The sequence below is a fragment of the Choloepus didactylus genome, chromosome 23, assembly GCF_015220235.1.
Source record: "Choloepus didactylus isolate mChoDid1 chromosome 23, mChoDid1.pri, whole genome shotgun sequence".
Lineage (NCBI taxonomy): Eukaryota > Metazoa > Chordata > Mammalia > Pilosa > Megalonychidae > Choloepus > Choloepus didactylus.
In genome coordinates, this window is record NC_051329.1 from 31,589,795 (window position 1) to 31,611,669 (window position 21,875).

General features: G+C 51.1%; 1 long non-coding RNA gene across 1 annotated transcript in view; it reads right to left on the reverse strand.

The window, feature by feature from the left end:
- Window positions 1–300: 300 nt before the first annotated feature.
- The window catches only part of LOC119519120, a 64,404-nt gene continuing 42,829 nt past the window's right edge, over window positions 301–21,875 (reverse strand). The window contains exons 2-3 of the long non-coding RNA XR_005213952.1: window positions 11,895–12,063; window positions 301–348 (exon numbers count right to left, since the gene is read on the reverse strand). This is a non-coding gene — a long non-coding RNA (uncharacterized LOC119519120). The remainder of the gene's footprint in view (window positions 349–11,894; window positions 12,064–21,875) is intronic.

Sequence of the window (21,875 nt, forward strand, 5' to 3'; positions counted from 1 at the left end):
CTGTCTACACAGCGTGGATATTGGCTCTGTTCTGGTTTGCTAATTCTGCTGATTTGCCAAACACCAGAAATACATTGGCTTATAAAAGGGGGTTTATTTGGTTACAAAGTTATAGTTTTAAGGCCATGAAAATGTTCAAATTAAGGAATCAACACAAGTGTACCTTCAATGAAGGAAGGCCAATGACATCCGGAAAACCTCTGTTAGCTGGGAAGGCACGTGGCTGGCATCTGCTAATCCTCGGTTGTGTCCCAGCTCCTCTCTCTGCTCCTGTGCTTCCTTCAAAATGTTGCTCTTGGAGCATTTTGTACTCTCTTAGCTTCTCTGGAACAAACACTGGTCTAGCATCTGCAAGGTGACAGCAAAAGTCTGCTTTCAGCAGCCATCTCCAAAATGTCCCTCTCAGCTGCTCTGAGGTCCTTCTGTTTGTGAGCTGTTTTATAGGACTCCAGTGATTAAATCAAGACCCACACTGAATGGGTCGGCCCACACCTCCATGGAAATAATCTAATCAAAGTTATTACCCACAGTTCTGTGGGTTGCATCTCCATGGAAACAACCTAATCCAAAGATTCTAACCTAATCAACACTAGTATGTCTGGTCTCACAAGACTGCATTAAGGAAAATTGCGTTTGGGGGACATAATACATCCAAACCAGCACAGTCTCTGAGCTGGGCGCTGACTTCCTCCCATCTACACTGTGGGTATTTGGGCTCTGAGTCAGGCCCCAGTCTCTACCTGTCTACACCACAGTTCTATGGGTTCAAAGCTGGACCATAGCATCCACCTGTCTTTACCACAGGTATATGGGAAGGTGAGCCCCAGCCTGCACCCATTTACAGTGTGGGGATATGGGCTCCAAGCCTGGGCCCATCCTCCAACAATTTCCCCCACAGTTATATGGGCTTTGGCCTGAGCCCCATGCCTCCACATATCTAGAGATAAGTTATTTGGGCTCTGAGCTAGTCCACAGCCTCCAGCTGTCTACACCACAGTTACATGGGCAACAAGCCAGGCCCCGCACCCAAAGCCATCTATATTGTGGGAATATGGGCTACAAGCCTGGGCCCAGCCTCCCCCCATCTATAGTGTGGGGATATTGGCTCTGAGAGAGGACCTAGCCCCCACCCATCTACACTGTGGGGATATGTGCTCCAAGTTGGGCCCCACTTTCCACCTGTCTACCCCTCAGATATATGGGCTCCAAGCTGAGCCCCAGCCTCTACTCGTCTACACTGTGGGGATATGTGTTCTGAGCTGGGCCCCAACATCCATCCACTTACCCCACAGGTAATGGGCTCTGAGCCAGGCCCAACCTCCACCTTTCTACACCACAGTTATATGGGATCAAAGCTGGGCCACAGCATCCCCTGTCTAGACCATGGGTATATGGGCTCAATGATTGGCCCCATCCTACACAGGTCTATATCGTGGTGATATGGGCTCCAAGCCAGGCCCTAGCCTCCAACAATCTATCACACAGTTATGTGGGCAATAAGCCAGGCCCCATGCCCAAAGCCATCCATATTGTGGGAATATGGGCTCCAAGCCTGGGCCCAGCTTCCACCCATCTATAGTGTGGGGATATTGGCTCTGAGATTGGACCCAGCCTCCACCTGTCTACACTGTGGGGATATGGGCTCCAAGTAGGGCCCCACTCTCCACCTGTCTACCCCATAGTTATATGGGGTCTACCTGGGCCCCAGCCTCCACCTGTCTGCCCTTCATGTATATGGGTCCAAAAGTGAGCCACACATCTCCACCTGTCTACAATGTGTGGATGTGGGATCAGACCTGGGCCCAGCCTGTACTCATCTACACTGGGAATATGGGCTATGAGCTGGGTCCCAGCCTCCAGCCATTTACCACACAGATATCTGGGCTCCAATCTGGGCCACACATATCCACCTGTCTACACCAGAGTTATTTGTGCTCTGAGTCAGGCTCCAGGCTTTACCTGTCTAGACCACAGGTATACGGGCTCCTAGCTGGGCCCCAGCCTCCACTGTCAACCCTATAGCTATATGGGTTCCAAGGTCAGTCCCAGCCCCCAGCATCTACATTGGTGGGATATGGGCTTCCAGCCATGCCCCAGCCTCCACCTGTCTTCATTGCAGGAATATGGGCTTTGAGATGGGTCCCAGCATCCAGCTGTCTACACCAAAGTTCTATGGGTTCCATGCTGAGTCCCAACCTTCACCTCTCTTCACTGTGGGTATAGGGGTTCTGAGCTGGACCGCAGCCTCCACCTGTCTACCCCACAGTTATATGGGCTCCAAGCTTGACAGATCCCTCCACCTGTCTACCCAACAGGTTTATGGGCTCATAGCCAGCCCCAGAGTCCACTGTCTACATTGCGGGAATATGGGTTCCTTGCCGGGCCCAGCCTCCATCCGTCTTCCCCACAGGTATATGGGCTCCAAGCTTGGCCCCAGCATCCACCTGTGTACACCACAGGTATGTTGGATCCAAGTTGGACCCAACACCTCCACACATCTACACATAGGGATATGGGCTCTGAGCCGGGCCCCAGCTGCCACCTGCCTATATCATGGGGATAAGGGCTCCATGCTGGGCCCCAGTTGTCACCTGTCTACCCCACAAGTATATGGGTTCCAAACAGGGACCCAGACTCCACACATCTATCCCAAGATACATCAGCTCCATGCAGGTTCCTAGCATCCTCCTGTCTACACCACATGTATATGGGCACCAAGTCAGGCCCCAGCCTCCACCTGTCTACACCACAGTTATACGGGCTCCAAGATTGGTGCCACGACACCACCCGTCTACACTGTGTGATATGTGCTCTGAACTGGGAGCCAGCATCTCCCAGTCTGAACTGTGAGGATAGGGGCTCTGAACTGGGCCAGAGTGTCCACTATCTACACGACAAGTACATGACCTCCAAGCTAGGCTCCAGCATCCACCCATCTACACTGTGGAATATGGGCTCCGAACCTGGCCCCAGGCTATATATCTACTTCACAGATATATGGATTCCAAACTGGGCCCCAGACTCCACCCATCTACACTGTGGGTATATGGGTTCCCAGCCATACCCCAGACTCCTCCCAACTACACTGTGAGTATATGGGTTTGAGCCAGGACCCAGACTCCACCTGTCTACCCCTCATGAATATGGGCTCCAAGCTCTGCCCCACACCTCCAACTGTTTACACCACAGATATTTGGACTCCAAGCCAGGCTCTAGCCTGGATCTATCTACATCACAGGTATATGGACTCTGAGCCTTGCCCGAATCTCTACCTGACAATCTTACTTATATCTGAGTTCCAAGCTGGGCCCCAGCCTCACACATCTGCATTGCAGGAATATTGTCCCCAGGCCAGGCCCCAAAATCCACATGTCTACCCCACAGGTATATGGGTTCCAAGCTGGGTCTGCACCCATCTATACTGTAGGAATATGGGTTCTGAGATGCACACCGGCTTCCTGCCAATTATGCCACAGATATATGGGTTCCAAGAGGGAACCCCCTGCCTCCACCTGTCTACACCACATTTATTTGGGCTCAGAGCCATGCTCTAGCCTCAATCTGTCTACACCACAGGTATATAGGCCCCGAGCCAGGTCCCAGCCTCCACCTGACAATCCTACTGGTATCTGGGTTCCAAGCTGGGCCCAAGCCTCCACAATTCTGCATGTGGGAATATTGTCTCCAAGCTGGGCCCCAAGGTATATGGGCACTAAGCGAAAACCCATGTTCCTCCTGTCTACAACAGAGGTATATGGGCTCCAAGCTGGGCCCCATGCCTCTACCCATCTACACTGTGGGGATATGGGCTCAGAGCTGGGCCCCAGCCTCCATCTGTCAACCCTAAAGGTATATGGGTTCCAAGCTGGGCCCCAGCCTCCACCCATCTACATTGTGGGAATATGGGTTCCGAGATGGGTCCCAGTCTACCCACAGTTATATTGGCTCCATGCTGGGCCTCAGCCTCCACCTCTCCACACTACAGGTATATGGGCTCCAAGCTCTCCCTGGACTACACTTGTCAACACTGTGGGGATATGGGTTCTGAGCTGGGCCCTAGCCTCCTCCTGTCCACACCACAGGTATATGAGCTCCAAGCTGGGCCCCAGCCTCCACCTGTCTAAATTCTAGGGATATGGCTTCAAGCTGGGCCACATTCTCCAACTGTCTACACTGTGGGGGATTTGGGCTCTGAGCCAGACCCCATGCCTCCACCTGTCTCATTGTTGGGATATGAGCTCCAAGCCAGGCCCAGCCTCCACATCTCTCTACCAGTTATCTGGGCTCTGACCCAGGCCCCATGCCCCAACCCATCTACATCATGGGGATTTGGGCTCCAAGCCAAGTCCCAACTTCCATCCATCTACACTGTGGGGATATGGGGTTTGAGTAGCACCCAGCCACCTCTTCTCTACCCCACAGGTATATGGGCTACAAGATGGACCTCAGCCTCCATTTATCTAACCCCAAATATGGGCTTCGAGCTTTGCCCCACCATCCACCTGTCTGTGCTACAGGTATATGGGCTACAAGCTAGGCCCCAGCTTCCACACATCTACATTGTTGGGATATAAACTTCAAGCCTGGCCCCATGCACTCACCTGTCTACACTGTGGGGATATGGGCTCTAGCTGGGCCCCAGCTGCCACCTGTGTGCCCCTCATGTATATGGGTTACAAGCTGGGCCCCAGCCTCTACCTGTCTACACTGAGGGGATATCAGCTCTGACCCAGACCCCAGCCTCAAACCTTCTACCCTACAGTTATATGGGCTTGAATTTGGCCCAAGCTCCACCCATCTGCATTGTGGGAATATTGGCTCTGAACCAGGCCCCAGCTTCCACCTGTCTATACTGTGGGGTTATGGTAGACGCAAGCCTCTACCTTACACCACAGGTATATGGGCTCCAAGCTGTGCCCCAGCCTACACCCATCTACACTGTGGGTATATGGGTTCCTTGCTGAGCCCCAGGCCTCCCTGCATCCACCCAACATGTTTATTGGCTCCAAGCTGGGCCCCAGGCACACACCTGTCAATACTACAGTTATATAGGCTCCAAGCTAAGCCCCAAGCCTTCACCTGTCTACACTGTGGGGATATGTTCCCTGAGCTGGGCCCCACTCTCCACCTCTCTACCCCAGATGCATAAGGACTCCAAGCTGGGACCCAGCCACGAACAATCAACACTACAGGTATATGGGCTCGGAGCCATGCCCCAGCCTGCACCCATCTATGCTGTAGGAATATGGGTTTTGAGATGTGCCTCAGCCTCCTGCCAACTATGCTACAGATAAATGGGTTCCAGGAGGGGTCCCCCACCTCCACCTGTCTACACCACATCTATTTGGGCTCAGAGCCATGGTCTAGCCTCAATCTGTCTACACCACAGGTATATGGGCCCCAAGCCAGTTCCCAGCCTCCACCTGACAAGCCTACTGGTATCTGAGTTCCAAGCTGGGCCCAAGCCTCCATAATGCTGCATCCACACGTCTACCCACATATATATGGGCTCCAAGTTGGACCATGCTTTCCTCCCATCTATATAGTGGGAATATGGGGTCCAAGCTGGGTCACAGTCTCCACCTGTCTATACTGGAAATGTGGGGTCCGAGCCTTGCCCCAGGCTCTTCTTGTCTACACTGTGGGGATATTGGCTCAAGCAAGGACCTAGCCTCCACTTGTCTACCCTGCATGTATATGGGTTCCAAGCTGGATCCCTCCTGTCCCACCTGTCTACACTGTATGAATATGGGTTCCAAACCCAGCCTAGCCTATACCTGTCTACACTGTGGGAATATGGGTTCTGAACTGGGCCCCAGGTTCCAGCTATTTACCACACAGATATATGGGCTCCATGCTAGGCTGCATGCATCCACCTGTCTACACCTCAGTTATTTGGGCTCCGAGCCAGGCTCCAGACTCAACCTGTCTATATCACAGTTGTATGGGTTCCAAGGTGGGCCCCAGCTCCCAGTGTCTATATTGTTGGGATATGGGCTAAGAACTGGACCCCAGCCTCCATCCATATGCCCCATAGGTATATTGGCCCTGAGCTGGGCCCCAGCCTCCACCCGTCTACATTCTGGGAATATGGGATCTGATCCAGGCACAGCATCCCCCTGTCTACACCACAGGTATACAGGCTCCAAGCCAGACCCCAGCATCCAAGTATCTTCATTGCTGGAATATTGGTTCTGAGCCAAAACCATGCCTCCACCTGTCCACACCACGGGTATATAGGCTCCAAGCTGGGCCCCATGCCTTGATCCATGTACACTGTTGGGATATTGGCTCCAATCAGACCCCAGCCTCCAGCCATCTACACTGTGTGGATATTGGCTTTGAGCCATGCCCCAGCCTCTACCAGTCTACCCTGCATGTATATGGTTTCCAAGATGTGCCCCAGCCTCTATCTGTCTACACTACAGGTATATGGGATCCAAGCTGGACACCAGCCCCCACCAGTCTACACCACTAGTATATTGGCTCCAAGCTTGTCCCATGCCTCTACCTATCTAAACCAGCTGTTTGGGCTCTAAGCCAGGCCCAAGGCTCCACCTTTGTACACTGCAGGTATATGGACAACAAGCTGGGCCCCAGCCTCCACCCTTCTATTTTGCAGGAATACGGGCACGAGCTGGACCCTAGCCTCCACCTATCTACCCACAGGTATATGGGCTCTTAGCCTGACCCCAGCTTCCACCCATTTAACCAATGGTTATATGGGCTCCAAATTTGTCCCCAGCCTTCCATCTGTCTACAGTATAGATTTGGGGGCTCTGAGCCAGGCCACACACTCCACCTGTCTCCACTACAATTATATGGGCTACGAGCCATGCCCCATGCCTCCACTCACCTACATGGTGGGGATATAGGCTCCGAGTCAGGCCCCAGCCTCTACCTGTCTATAATGCTCAGATGTGGTCTCCAAGCTGGGCAGTCTCTCCCAACCATCTATAAAGTTGGGATATGGACACAGAGCCTGGCCCCAGCTCACACCTATCTACCCCACAGGTATATGGGGTTTACACTGGGCCCCATGCCTCCACCCATCTACACTATGGGGTAGGGGATCCGAGCCAGGCCCCAGCTTCCACCTGTTTGCCCTGTGGGTATAAGGGCTCCTTGCTTTGCCCCAGCCTCCACCTGTCTATACCACAGTTATATGGGCTACAAGCTGGGACCCAGCCTCCACCTGTCTACACCACGTGTATATGGACACCAAGATGGGCCCCAGCCTCCACCTGTCTATACCACAGGTATGTGGACTCTAAGCTGGGCCCCAGGCTCCACCTATCTACACCACAGGTATATTGGCTTCAAGAATGGCTCTTGCCTTCACCTGTGTACACTGTGGTAATATGGGCTCCTATTTGGGCCCCAGCTACCACCTGTCTACCCCACAGTTATATGGGCTCCATGCAGGGCCCCAGGACTCTACCCATGCACACTGTGGGGATATGGTACCAAGATGGATCCCAGCATCCACATGTCTACACTTTGGGTGTATGGGCACCAAGATCGGACCAGCCTCCACACATCTATACCACAGGTTTATGGGCTCCATGCTGGGCTGCAGCTTCTACCTGTCTATACCACAGGTGTATGGGCTCTGAAGAAGGCCCCAGCCTCCACATGTCTACCTAACAGGCATATGGGCTCTAAGCTGGGCCCTATGCCTCCACCTGTCTACACTGTGGGCATATGGACTTGGAGCTGAGCATCAGCCTCCACCCATCTATATGGTCATCGTATGGGCTCTGAGTCAGGCCCCAGCCTCTCCCTGCCTATACTGTTCAGATATGGGCTCCAGGTTGGGCCCCCCCTTCCAACTGTCTATACTGTCAGAATATGGACACTGCCACACCCAGCCTCCACCTGTCTACCCCACAGGTATATGTGCTTCAAGCTGGCCCCACACCTCCATCCGTCTACACTGTGGGTATACGGTATCCAAACTGGACCCCAACATCACCTGTCTACCCTCTGAGTATATGGGCTCCAATCCAGGCCACGGCCTTCACCCATCTGCATTGTGGAATACGGGCTGTGATCCAGGCCATGGCCTCCACCCATCTATACTGTGGGGATATGAGCTCTGATCTGGGCCCCAGCCTCCACTTGTCTATAACACATTTATATGGGTTCCAAGGTGGGCCTCATGCCACAACCAGGCTACAAGGTGAGGATATGGGCTCCAAGCAGGGCCCCAGACTCTACCTATCTACACCAAATATATATGGGTTCTGAGGTGGTCCCCAGCATCCACACGTCTACACCACAGTCGTTTCGGCTTTGAACCAGGCCCTAGCTTCCTCCTGTTTACACCACAGGTATATAGGCTCCAAATAGGCCCCACATCACCACCCATCTACCTTGTGGGGATATGGGCTAAAGCTTGGCCCCACACATCCACCTGTCTACACAATGGGGATATGGGCTCCAAGCTGGGCCCAATGCCTCCACGCATCTACACTGTGTGGATATGGAATCTGACCCATGCCCAGCCTATACCCATCTGCACTGTGGAAATATGGGCTCTGAGCTGGACCCCAGCCTCCAGCCATCTACCACACAGATATATGGGCTCCATGCTGGGCTATACACATCCACCTGTCTATACCACAGTTATTTGAGCTCCAAACCAGGCTCCAGGCTCAAGCTGTCCACACCAAAGCTATATGGGCTCCAAGCCAGTCCCCAGCCTCTGCTGGTCAACCCTACAGGTATATGGGTTCCAAGGTAGACCCCAGCCCCCAATGTCTATATTGATGGGATATAGGCTCCAAGCCAGGCCAGAGCATCCACCTGTTTTGATTGCAGGAAAATGGGCCCCAAGCTGGGTTCCAGCATCCATCTGTCTACACCACACTTATGTGCGCACCAAGCTGGGCACTAACTTCGTCCTGTCTTCATTGGGGAAATATGGGCTCCAAGAGAGGCCACAGCATCCACCCTCTACCCCACGGGTATATGGGCTCCAAGCTGTGCCCAAGCCTCCTCCTTTCTACCCCACAGGTATATGGCATTCAAGCTGGACCCTTGCTTCCACCTGTCTACACCAAAGGTATATGGGCTCTGAGCTGGGCCTCTGGCTCCACCTGTCTGCCCCAGAGGGATACAGGCTCCAAGCTGAGCCATAGGCTACAACTGTCTATACCACAGGCATATGGGCTCAGAGCTAAGCCTAGTTTCCACACATCTAAACTGTGGGATAATAGCTCAAAGCTAGGCCCAAGTTTCCACATATCTACACTGTGGGTATATGGGCTCTGAGCCAGGATATAACCTCCACCTGACTTCACCCCAGTTATATGAGCATCAAGTGGTGCTCCATTACCGTATATGTGTACATTGTGGGAATATGAGCTCTAGGCTGGGTCCCAGCCTCCACCTGTCTACCCCAGTGGTATATGGGCTCCAATCTGGGCCCCATGCTTCCACCTGACTACTCTTTGGGAATATTGGTTCTGATCTGGACTGTGGGTATATGGGCTTGAGCCTGGCCCAGCCTCCACCTGTATATTCCACATGTATATGGGTTCCAAGCTGAGCCCCATGCCTCCACTTGTCTACACTGTGAGGATATGGGCTTTGAGCTGGGCTGCAGCCTGCACCTGTCTACAGTGTGGGGATATGGGTTCCAAGCAGAGCCCCATGCTCCACCCATAAAGACTGTGGGGGTATGGGATGCAAGCTGGGCCCCAGCCTCCACCTGTCTACCCCACAGGTATATGGGCTCCAAGCTGGATCCCAGCATCCAACTGTCTACATCACTAGTATATGGGCTCTGAGCTGGGCCCCTGCCTCCACCTGTCTACATTGCTGTAATATGGGCACTCTGCCAGGCCCCAGCCTCCACCAGTTTATATTGAAGAGATATGGGCTTTAAGCTGGGCCCCACACATCCACCTGTCTACACTGTGGGGATTTGGGCTCCGTGCTGGACCCCAACATCCAGCCATTATATGGGCTCCAAGCACTGCCCCATGCTCCCCTTGTCTACATTGTGTGGATATGGGCACCAAGCCAGGCCCAAGCCTTCACCACTCTAGCCCAGAGGTACATGGGTTCAAAGCTGAGCCACAGTGTCCACCTACATACACTGCAGGTATATGGGCTCCAAAATGGGCCCAAGCCTACATCCATCTACACTGTATGGATATGGGCTTTAAGTCAGCCCCTAGCCTCCACCAATCTACTGCACAGGTTTATGGGATTCGGGCTGGGCCCCATGCATCCACATGTCTACAGCAGAATTATTTGGTGCCTCAACCAGTCCGCAGCCTCCACCTGTCTACACCATAGTTAAATGGGCAAAAAGCCAGGCCCCATGTCCCCAGCCAAGTATAGTTTTGGGATATGGGCTCTGAGCCGGGCCTTAGCCTCCACCTTCTACCCCACAGGTATATGGGCTCTAAGCCAGGCCCCAACCTCTACCTATCAACACCACAGTTATATGTGTCTAAGGCTGGCCCTAGACTGGGTCTGATGACTTTGCAGGAATGTGGGCTCCAAGATGGATCCCAGCCTCTACCTGTGTACTCAACAGGTATATTGGAAGCAAGCGCTGCCCAACCGCTACCTCTCTACCCCACAGGTATATGGGCTCTGAACAGGGCCTTAGCATCCACCTGTCTACCACACAGGTATATGGACTCCAAGCCAGGCCCAAGCCTCTACCTTTCTATACCACAGGTATATTGAATCCAAGTGTGACCCCACACCTCTACCCATCTACAATTTAGGGATGTGGGCTCTGAGCCGGTTCCCAGCATCCCTTTGTCTACAGTGTGGGGATGTGGGCTCCAAGCTGGGCCCTAGCCTCTATCTATCTTCATTACAGGAATATGGGCTCTGAGCCAGGCCCTGGCCTCCACCTGTCTACACTGTGGGGATATGGTGTCAAGCCAGGCCCCAGTCTCAAACTGTCATCCCCACATGTATATGAGGTCCAAGCTGGGCCCCACATCTTCACCTGTCTACACTGTGTAGATATGGGCTCTGAACTGAGCCCCAGACTCCACTCATTTCCCCACAGTTATATAGGCTGCAAGAGTGGCCCTAGACTCCAGGGGTCTACACTGTGTATATGGGCACCGAGCTGGGTCCTGGCCTCCAGCCGTCTATGCCACAGCTATATGGGCTCCAAGCTGGGCCCCACATGTCCACCCTTCTACACCACAGTTATTTGTGCTCCAAGCCAGGCTCTAGCCTTTACCTCTCTACACCACAGATATATGGACTCCTAGCTGGGACACAGACTACAACCATCTACACTGTGGTGATATGGGCTCCCAGTAAGGTCCCAGCCTCCACACACCTAACCCCACAGGTGTATGTGCTCCAAGCTGGGCCCCAGGCCTCCACCAGTCCACACCACAGGAACATGGGCTGCAAGCTGGACTCCAGGCTACACCTGTTGGCCCTGTGGGGATATTGGCTCCAAGTTGGGCCCCAGCCTCAGCCTGTCTTTCCCACAGTTGTATGGGTTCTGAGCGGGGCCGCAGCTTCCACCTGTTTACCCACAGGTATTGGGGCTTCTCACTTTGGCCCACACCTCCAGCCATCTAAACTGTGGGGTATGGGCTCAGAGCCAGACCCTTAGCCTCCACCTGTCTATCCCATAGTAATATGGGCTCCAAGCTGGGATCCACACCTCCACTCATCTACATTGGGGAGATGTGGGCTCTGGGCTGATCCCCAGGCTCTGCCCATGTACCCCACAGGTATATGGGCTCCTAGCTGGGTCTCATTCTAGACCCTCACCCACCCTGTCATCCTGAAGCCCCTGCCCTCCTGTCCACTGTGGTCTGTGCAGCCTCACCTGCCTGAGAGTGCAGAGGGTGCACCCTCCTCAGCCGCCCAGGTAGCCATGGTCCCCTTGGACTCACCTGCCATCCTGGTGTGCTCCACCATCATCACCTTGTGGGGAAGGCCAGGCCTGGGGGCCACATTCCCACTTGCTGTTCATGGGAGAATCACTGAGGACTGTTGATGGGATGACAGATGCCAGGTCCTCTTCTGTGTGTTCCTCATCCCCCTGCTTCCAGCCAAATCCACCTGTGTGGAGGGAAACCAAAGTCACACCTTCCCCCCCTTTATGGATTGGTACATTCCAACACTTGGGATTTGGCAGGAACTGGCCTGGAAGCTGGTGCACAGGTGCAGAAGAGAGTGAGTGGCTGTGTGTGCAGGTGAGGGAGGGTGGTGGTCCTCCCTGATACCATGTGCCCATGTGGGGTCCTTCTCCACACAGACCCCTGTGCACAGGTGCAAGGTGGCCTGCTCTCTGCACCTCTGCAATGCCAAGTCCCCACCTATTTTCAGCCTTGGGACCTGGGCTCCCGGGAAGGCAGCTGGGAACCCTGGGCTGGCCCCTGGTCTGTGTCTCCTCCCTGAATCCCACAGGCTGGGCCACTCAGAATCCCTCCTTCCACCCCTCAGGCATCTCTGTCCCCCCAGAGCTCTGCACCCTCCCCCTCATCACCCCACACAGTAGGGTCTGCTCCCCATCCAGTTCAGCCCCATAGCAGCTCTAGCCTGGCTTTTCTCCAAGACAGGAGGGGTGTCTCCGGCCAGCAGACAGGATGGCTGCACTGTCCCTGTGCATCTCCTGGAGCCCTGCTCTGGAATGGACAGGCTGGAGGACTGACTGCCACCCCCTCTGTCAGATGCCTCCAAGATTGGGCAGCACATGAAGGTCCTCAAGCTACCAAGCACCTGGCAGAGGACTTGGGGGAGCTTTATGCATTTACTGTGAGATTGGGATCGGTGAGCAGTGGCTGTGCCAGCCCCGAGTCCAGGGCCTTGCATGCACACCCCACAGCTTGTGTCCACAGCATGGGCTGTTTCCCATCCTCAACACATGCACAGTTGAAAGTAGAGGGCTGTGGAAGTCACCTGCTTGAAGGTGGACAGTGAGAACATGGATGGGGAGAAATGTCCTGAGTGGTCTGACCCCAGGCTTTATCAGGGCTGCATCTGCTGACTTGGGACATCTTGACCCCACAGGAGCAGAGTCATATAAGGTGGGGGGGGGGCACAGACATGTTTGAGCACTCCCTGTGCTGGTGCTGTGCCCAGGAGTGGGGCACAGAGGCACCAGATAAAGCCAGGGTGACCCTGTGCCCCCTCCTGGGGAAGGGCAGGCAGGAATCTGATGAGCACACACAGGCATCACCCCGGGTGGGATGAGGACACAGAGGAGGAAGCTGTGGGAGGTGGGGGTGTGTGTCCTAGTGCTGGGGCCAGGGAGGAAATGACAGAGACACGAATGACAGCAGGACTGGCCAGGGGGTGTGAACACCCAGCTCTCACAACTGGAAAAATGTCACAGTGGCTGAAAGGGAGGGACCTTGGCAGGTGTGAGGGGGTGAGGATCCCCTTCCCGGGAGCCCAGTGGCTCATCAGGAGGCAGAGCCCAGCAGAGATTTCCCTGGAATGGCAGTGATGGGGCCGCTGCTCCCTGTCAGATCTTCTGCGGAAACCCTGCAGAGACCCTCTGCTAAAAGTTCATCACATGATCACCCCAGGGGGTCAGGGAGCCAGGGAGACACTGTCCCATTAGACTGGGCCTGCGGACCCCAGTGAACTCCTGCTGTTAGGGGGAAGGCATTGAGGCAGGAGCTGCTTTCACACCCCCAGAGTGCTCCCAGCCCAGCCCAGGAGGCACGAGTGTGACTGGCCCAGACATGCATTTCCTGAGTGCAAGGCCCCTCCTGGTGTGGGAGCCTCCCCAGCACCCACCTCTGCACTGGGATATCCCCTCCCTGCACTGGGGTCTCCCCTCCCCTGAAGTTCTCAGTCCACAGACCCAGTGTCAGAGCCTGAAGCTCCACCAGCAAAGGGAGTGGGGGCAGCACTGGCAGGTGAGGGGTGAGCATGTTCCCCATGGAGACCCCAGACCCACCTGCAGTGATTTGATCACGGCTTTGGGCAGGGGCAGGACTCTGGGCTAAACCGCACCATGGTACTGGGAGTCCCCCTCCCTGCCCCATCCCAGAGCCCTCCGGGCCCCTGAGGAAACGTGGTGGTGGCAGCTCCCCAGGCTGCCCACAGTCACCTCAGGTGAGGCCCGAGTGCTGGTCACCACCCCGAGCCCAGTGGCCACATCCAGGACAGACTGAGGGAGGCGGGGGCTGCACGGAGGGAGGATGGTGCTGGGGAAGGTCCCCTGGGCAGGGGATCAGCAGGGCACAAGCGGGGGCTGGGGGATGGAGGGCGCTGACGTCAGGGGGGGAGGGGAAGGTGACCTCACAGGGAGGGAAGGCGGTGATGTCACAAGAAGCAAGCTGAGTTCTGCCAGCTGATTGGTGGGTGGGTTTGGGGGCGGGGCCTGGATCCAAGGCAGTTGCCAGGGCCTGAGGCTGAGCAGAAAGGCTGAGTGAGCCGAGATGGCGCCGCTGCTGCTGCTCCTGCTCCTTCTGGCCGACCTGCTCAGGTCAGTGGAGGGGTCCTCCCTCACACACACACCCCATACCAGGAACCCCACCCAAACAATGGGGTCCCCCTGGATGGCATCCTGCTTCACTTCCTTTTGTGGTCCAGGGAGTATGTGGACCCACACTCAACACCCGATGTGCCCCCTCCTGCCTGGGGAAACCCAGTTCCAACCATCCAGCTTTGAGTCCTCACTGATCCACTGACAGCCGTGGACCCACATTCGATGCCCCTGGGTAGAACAACCACCTGCACAACCCCTGTCCCAACCATCCAGCTTCCAGCTCATAATGATCTACCAGTGGAAATGGACATGCACTCAGCCATCCTTGGACCACCACCTGCCTGCAGGACCCCTGCCCCAACCACACAACTTCAAGCCCCCATTGATCAACCAGAAGTCATGGACCCTCACTCAATGCCCCTTGGATGACTTCTGGTGTGCACAAGTCCTGTCAGAACTGTCCACCTTTGAGCCCCTGCCAAACAACAAGCATCCATGGACCTGCACTTGGCAACCCTTGGATCACCTCCCTTCTGCAGAACAATGTCCCATCCTTCCAACTTCAAGCCCCCACTGATCCACTAGAAGTCACGGAACAAAGCACACTGCCACTTGTATGACCTCCAGTGTGCACAACTTCGGTTAGAACTGTTCACTTTCAAAGTCCCACAGATCCACTGGCAGCTGTGAACCCACAATCAGCAACCATTAGATCACTTCCTGCCTACAGAACCCATGTCCCAACCACACAACTTCAAGCCCCTACTCATCAACCAGAAGTCACGGAGCCACACTCAATGCCCCATGGATGACTTCTGGTCTGCACAAGTTCTGTCAGAACTGTTAACCTTCCAGCCCCTGCTGATCCACTGGCAGCTGGGGACCTGCCCATGGTGATGCTTGGCCTGCTTCCTGTCTGCAGAATCCCTGTCACAACCATCCAACACCAAGCCCCCAGTGATAAACCAGAAGTCATGGACCAATATTCAATGCCCCTTGGATGACTCCTGGTGTGTATGAGTCCTGTCAGGACTGTCCAACTTTGAGCCACCAACAAGCCACCAGCAGTTGTGGACCTTCATTTGATGCCCCTTGGATGACCTCTTTCCAGCCCAACTCCTGTCAAAACTGTCCACCTTTGAGCCTAACCTGATCCACTGACAGCCACAGACTTGCACTTGGCATCTCTCAGTCCCCATTATGACTGAGGATCCCATGTACAAACTGTCCATCTCCAAGCCCCCACTGATCAACTGGCAGCTGCCAACCTGCATTTCACACCCAATGGACCATCTACTGCCTCTAGACCCCTTCACCAAGATTTCTGTCTTCCAGCCCCTGCTAATCCACCATAAGGCATGGACCTGCTCTCCATGCCCCATGTATCCCTTCCTGTGGACACAACCCCTGTCCCAAACCTCCAGTACTGAGCCCCCAAAAGATCCACCAGCAGCCATGGATCCACACTCAATGCCCCTTGGACCCCTCCTGCCTGCAGAACCCCTGTCCCAAGAGTCTATCTTTGAGCCCTCAGAGACCCACTGGCAGCCACAGACATGTGATTAATGCCCCATGGAGCTCCACCCACCTGCAGAAACCTCATCATAGTCCTCCAACTTCCTGCCACTGCTGATCCATTGGGAAATTGATACCCAGAGTGCTGGTGACAGCTGCCTGCCAAGGAACCCAGGACAAGGTGGACTAGGAAATATTGATGATTTAGGGCCCAGATTTGAGGTCCAGCAGTACCCAGAACTGCTCAGAGCACAGTTCTCCCTCTGACTCACTGTACCCAGGGGATGGCATTCCCATGGCCAGATGACCTTGGTCTGGAGACTGACTTCAACCTATTATCCTTGCATGGTATCTTCTGGGAGTCCTTTTCTTCATTGGAGTTCTCTTGTTTAAAGAGTGTAAAGGATGGTGAGGTTGTGAAAAACAATGGACCTGGAGTTGCATGAGCTCGGCAACACCAGAAAGCTTATAGGTAAGTCATTTTTAGTCTGTGAGGAAGCACTTGAACACACAAAGATGAATTCTTAAGCAACCATGAGTGTTACTGACAATCTGTTGCAGGAAGTCTCTGTGTTAACAGAGTGCATGAGCAGGAAGACTTAAGGTTGCTGCAGATTTGACTTCTCAGCTTGGTGACCCAGGAAGGACAGGATTTAAAGGTCATGCTGGAGAGCCAGTTCTCCCTGTGAACATTATAACAAAGGGAGTTATGAACAAGTTCCTGAGGAAACCCAGGCCCTTGGGATGATCATGCTGGACCAGCTGAAGCTCACCCAAGGAATCCCTTACTCAGCATGATCATCCTCAGGGCCTGGGATTCCTCAGGAACTTGTTCCCAACTCCCCGTGTCATCTGCTAATGTGCTCAGGGAGAGCTGGATCTCTGGGATGTTCTTTAAATCCTGTCCTTCCTGTGTCACCAAGCTGAGAAGAAAATATGCAGCAACCATTACTTTTCTTGCTCATGCACTCTGAGTGCATCTTTTAGCTCAGAGACTTCCTTCAACAGATTGTCAGTGACACTCATGATAGCTTTAGAATTCATCTTTTTGTGTTCAAGTGCTTCCTCACAGTCCAAAAATGACTTAGCTATAAGCTTGCTTGTTTTGGAGAACTCCAGGTATATCTGCTTTTCATGACCTCACCATCCTTTACACTCTCTAAAGGAGAGAGCTGTAATGAAGAAAAAGGATCCCTAGAGAATACAGTGCAGCAACAGTAGGTGGAAGTCAGTCCCCAGACCAAGGTCTTCTGGCCATGGGAATACCATCCCCTGAGCAGAGTGAGTCAGAGGGTGGACTGTGCTCTGAAGAGCTCTGGGTACTGATGTGGGACACTCACAGTTGCTTTAGAATTCATCTTTTTGTGTTCAAGTGCTTCCTCACAGTCTAAAAATGACTTAGCTACAAGCTTGCTTGTTTTGGAGAACTCCAGGTCCATCTGCTTTTCATGACCTCACCATCCTTTACACCCTCTAAAGGAGAGAACTCTAATGAAGAAAAGGGATCCCTAGAGAATACAGTGCAGCGACAGTAGGTTGAAGTCAGTGCCCAGACCAAGAACTTCTGGCCATGGGAATGCCATCCCCTGAGCAGAGTGAGTCAGAGGGTGGACTGTGCTCTGAAGAGTTCTCAGTACTGCTGTGGTGTGCCAATTTGTATTTATTATGTCCCCCAGAAAAAGCCATATAATTTGAGGCAATCTTGTGGGGGCAGACCTATTAGTGAAAGTTGGAGTTTTTCGATTAGATTATTTCCATGGATATGTGACCCACCCAACTGTAGGTGATAACTATGATTAGATAATGTCCATGGAATTGAAGCTCTGCCCATTCAGCATGGGCCTTGATTAGTTTACTAGAGCCCCATGTAAGTGCTCAGAGAGAAGAAGTTCAGAGCTTCAGCCAAGAGAGTGCAACTGAGGGTGACATTTTGAAGAGGAGCTGCAGCAAAGAGAGGACAAAATGCCCAAGAGCAACATTTTGAACAATGCACAGGAGCTGACAGAAGAGCTGGAACACAACCCAGGATCAGCAAATGCCAGCCACGTGCCGTCAGAGCTAACAGATATTTTCCACATGCCAATGGCCTTTCTCCAGTGAAGGTACAGTTACTGTTTGAAAACACGGTTCTAAATAGTGAGGCCCACCTGATCCCCCATCAAACAGAGAAACAGGTCTCTTTGTTTGGTGAGAAGGTGAGTTTATTGAAGATGCATCAACCAGGAACTGGAGTAAATAAAAAGCTTTTCAGCACCAGTTCAGAGTGAGAAGAATTATTTGGGCTTTTATAAACCCCAAACAGACAAAGAAATGGCCAGAAGCCAGAAGAAAGTGGAAAGGAAAAAAAAAAATAGAAGAGAGAAAGCTGTTTGGTCAGCATCTCCTTGTTATCTTCAGGTCCTCCCCTCATCCAGCCTTGTTTTTCAAGGTCCTGATTATGAGACCACGTGGTTACATCCCTCATATCTTACTGCAAGCAATGCTGGGAAAGTTCCTGGGAGCAGAGAATATGTTTTTCTTGTTGAGATTAGAGCAATAGCAAGTTATTTAAACAAGGGCTTTTCATGGTCAGAATAACTTAAAGCTGCTTGAGTGAAGTGATCTTAATAAACAGTTTTCTTTTTCTTTTTCCTTTATTGGCTATTGAAGACTATACTAACCATTTTCCAGCTAAAGAATTATATTGAATATTTTATACTTATCCAGCTATCAGTACCCTATTTTTGTGGCCTTACCTTGGACACCTTATGGCCTTAAGACTATAACTGCATAACCAGATAAATCCCCTTTATAAAAGCCAATCCATTGCTGGTATTTTGTATAATGGCAGCATTAGCAAACCGGAACACAGGGCAATATTAATTCCATGATATTCTTTCAAGCATCGGGGACTACCAGTTTGGTAGGCTGAGCCCTTGATTTTTGGGCTTTTAATTATGAAGCTTGTTCCTGCAAAGGAGATGCTAAGACTCCTTATAACTATGCCTAAGAGTACCTCTTTTGTTGCTCAGATCTGGCCTCTCTCTAATCCAACTCTGCAGGGTGTCCTCATATCCCCACCCCCACAGATGGGACATGACTCCCAGGTGTCCAAAGCTCCCTGGTATCATGGGGCATGACTCCTGGGGATGAGCCTGGCCCTGGCATCATGGGATTGAGAAAGCCTTATGAACCAAAAAGGGAGAGAAATGAAACAAAATTTCAGTGGCTGAGAGATGTCAAATGGAGTTGAGAGGTCATTCTGGAGGTTATTCTTATGCATTATATAGATATCCCTTTTTAGTTTTTGGTTTAATAAAATAGGTATAAGGAAATACCTAAAACTGTTGAACAGCAACCCAGTATCCTTGATTCTTGATCATGATTGTATAACTATATAGCTTACATGATGTGACCATGTGATTGTGAAAACCTTGTGGCTCACACTCCCTTTACTCAGTTTATGGACAGATGAGTAGAAGAATGGGGACAAAAAGTAAATGACCAATAGTGGGGAGGAGGGGTATGAAATGTTTGGGTGTCCTTTTTTACTTTTAATTTTATTCTCATTTTTATTTTTTGTAGTGATTAAAATGTTCAAAAATGGATTGTGGTGATGAACGCATAAGTATATGATGATACTGTGAACAGCTGATTGTACATTTCAGATGATCATATGGTATTTAAATATATCTCAATAAAACTGCATTAAAAAAAGAAAAAAAAGAAGTAGCCCAACGTTTTCCTCATATTCCCTTCCAATCACCTTCCCCCTAGGTAACACCTATTCTAATCTCTATTCTCATGGGTTAGTTTTGTCTGTTTTTTAACTTGAAATAAATGAAATCACTCAGCATCTTTTTGTCTTTGTCTTCTTTTAAATAATGTCTGTAGATGCATCCTGGATGTGTGTCCCAGTAATGCATTCCTTTTCATGGTCTGGTGGATGTCTAGTAAATGAATATGGCACAGTTTTATGTATCCATTTTACTGTTGATGGACTTTTAGGCTGACTCTTTGGCTGTTTCTAATGAAGCTGCTATGAACAGTCTTGTGCATCTCTCAGTGGGCACAAGGACTCACTTTTTCTTGGGTATATACAGCTATGAGAAGTGATGGAACTACAGATAAAATGTAGATAATATCAAATATTTTTTTCAAAAGTAATAGAAACAATGTATATTCCCACCAGATATACTGAGAGTTCTCTTGATACAAATCCTTTCCAAAACTTGGTACTGACATCCAGTTGAGGTTGTAGTGGTATCTCATTTAGTGCCTGTTTAAATCGTGACTTTTTTTAAATTCAGTTGTCAGTTGGGAGGGGGCTGAGGGCAATGCTGGGGCACTGAAGTGTCCTGTGTCTTGATCTGGTGGTGGTTTAATGCATACATTTATGGACATTATGGGTGATGCTTTGTGTATCTTTTTAAGCAATTTAAGATATTCCAGCTATGTTTTCTTCTATAAGTTTTACTATCTAACTTTTTACATTTAGATTTGTGATCTATCTCAAATTGATTTTTGCTTAAGGTGTGAGAAATTAAGACATCAAGGTTAATAAACTCCCATATGCATATCCAAATTCGCCAGCAGCATTTGCTGAAAAGACCACTGTTTCTCCCACTGTATTGCAGAAAACCTTTGTGTGAACCAGGTAAGTGACTATATATGTATTTCTGGATTTTATTCCATTCTGTTTGGCCAGTTCTCTCTCATTGTGCCTAATTCTACCTTAATTATTGCAGCTTTATGTAAGTCTGTGTATCTGGGATCTTAAGTGCTGCAGCTTTGGTCTTAAATTTTCTTGGCTATTGCAGATGCTCTGTTGACTTGAAGTGGTTATAGCAGGCATTTGCATCATGTTCTTAAAATTAAGTTTGATAGTTCACCACTAATTATGATACTAGCTGTAGGGCTTTTTGCAGGTACCCATGACAGTAGTGGAATTGAACTAGAAATCAATAAATTTAATTTTTAAAAAGCAAACAATAGTTTTGAAATATTTAGCAATGTATTTTTAAACAGAGCTGGGCATAGGGTGAGGCAAGCAAGGGGCCTAAGGTGCAAAGTGCCATTTGTCCCTGCACTTTCACAGACCTGAGAAGCAGCGGCTCCTTCATTTTGTGCTTGAGGCTCCTTGTTTTCCCCATTCTAGTCCTGCACCTGGTGCTAAAGAATCCATAGATCCAAATTATGGAAATAAAAATATTTATGGGAATGAGTGAAAGCATTTTTTGGAAATTTATATCTTTAAATGCATATGTTTGGAAAGAAGAAAGGTCAAAAAATCAAATCACTGCTCTCCAGAAGTTTCTGAGATGATGGAAATGTTCTGTATCTGCACTATCCAATATAATAGCCACTAAACACATGTGACTTGCTCTCTTGTTCTGTGGCTAGTGTGATTGATGTATTGAATTTGGAATTTCACTTTGATCTTCCTTACCAAAGAATCCCAAATAACTTATGTAGATACACTTCCCCAATGTGGTGGAATTTTACTCCCTTCCTCCCCATTTCCAAACCCCTCCATTACCTGAGTGCAGTTTGGACTTAGTAACTTGCTTTCATGAACAGTGTGTGAAAAGGGGAAAATACCTTTACAGTGGAGAAACTTGTCACATAATCCTCGGCCAGTTGTTCAAGGCTAACTCCCCAGTGAGAAGTCAGGTTGAGAGCAGGTATCCCTGCTGTGAAGTGATGAGAAGGGCTCATTACTTTTGTAGTATTCCTAAAAACCCATAACCCATGTGTGATAAGAAAAACAGCAGACAAACCCAAATTGAGGGACAGTCTACAAAACACTTGACCAGTAGTTACTCTTTAAAATTGCCAAGGTTGTGAAAAACAAGGAGAGTCTGAGAAACTGTCACAGACTAGAGTATGCTAAGGGATGTGATGACTAAATGTGTTGTGGTATCCTGGATGGAAT